The sequence below is a fragment of the Crocuta crocuta genome, unplaced genomic scaffold (assembly GCF_008692635.1).
Source record: "Crocuta crocuta isolate KB4526 unplaced genomic scaffold, BGI_CrCroc_1.0 scaffold451, whole genome shotgun sequence".
In the NCBI taxonomy this organism is placed as follows: domain Eukaryota; kingdom Metazoa; phylum Chordata; class Mammalia; order Carnivora; family Hyaenidae; genus Crocuta; species Crocuta crocuta.
Genome location: NW_027527963.1, coordinates 2,007,413 through 2,008,770, shown reverse-complemented (window position 1 = coordinate 2,008,770; position 1,358 = coordinate 2,007,413).

Genomic DNA, 1,358 nt, shown 5'->3' with positions numbered 1-1,358 from the left:
CATGGTCCTCAGTTAAGTTCCTCTTAATCCTCCTATACGTGCAAACATGTGATATTTGTCCTTCTCTGCCTGACTTATTTCGCTCAGCATAACACCCTCAAGGTCCATCCATGTTGCTACACATGGCCAGATTTCATTGTTTCTCATTGCCATGTAGTATTCCATGGTAGAGATAAACCACATTTTCTTGATCCATTCATCCGTTGATGGACACTTAGGCTCTTTCCATGTTTTAGCTATTGTTGAGAGTGCTGCTATGAACATTGGGGTCCATGTGCTCCTATGCATCAGCATTTCTGTATCCCTTGGGTAAATTCCTAGCAGTGCTATTGCTGTGTCATAGGGGAGTTCTATTGTTATTTTCCTGAGGAACCTCCACACTGTTTTCCAGAGGGGCTGCACCAGTTTACATTCCCATCTAAAATACTTTTAAAAAGAAAAATATAGTGGGTGAAATCACTCTACCTGATTTCAATATTTACATAACTACAGCATTTACAACTGTGTGGTATTGGAGTAGTTAACACTTAAATCAACACCTGAAATAGAATAGAAGGCTCAAAATGAAAAAATTTAAATCATAACATTTTTAGAAAAAGACATAGAAAAAATGTGGAGGACATAGGATGTGATGAAGAATTGTTAGACTGTGCATCAAAAGTATAATCAATAGAAGAAGATGGATAAATAGTACTGATTAAAAATTAAAACCTTTGATCTGCAAGAGCCCCTGTTAAAAAGGTAAATAACAAAATATAGACTAGAAGAAAGTTAAGATGGTGAGCAGCAGGAGACCCTGAGCTTGTCTCATCCCTGAAACACAGCTGGATCAGCACCAAACCATTCTGAACACCTAAGAAGTTGACTGAGGATTAACACAACAACTTGAATAACTTGAGCCACAGAACTCAGCAGGTACAAGGTGTGGAGAGGTGAACTGGGGGAGAGAAAGGCCATGGATGGTAGGGAACTGTTTTTGCAGGGAGAGAACAGAGAGAGAGAGAGAGGGGGAGGGTGTGGCAAATCGGGATTGTGCAAAAAAAGCACTACCCCGAAAGTAGCTGGAGAGAAAGAGAGAGAAAGAATGAAAATATTTGCAGAGGACTGAACAAGGGGACTGAACATTTGTTCCCTAAAACCAATGATGGAAAGAAAGGAGATGGGAAGAAATGTGTTCCTCAAAACCACTGATGATGGGAAGAAAGGAGAGGGAACTTCTGGAGCTAAGTGCCTCATGATGTTCTCTAAGGAAGCAGAGAGTATCCTTAGGAACTGGCAGCGGGGTCTGAGGGGTCTGGGTGCCACAGGGGGAGAAGCAGTTCCCCTGTCTGGAGAGCATTTGATAGAGGAATAGAGCT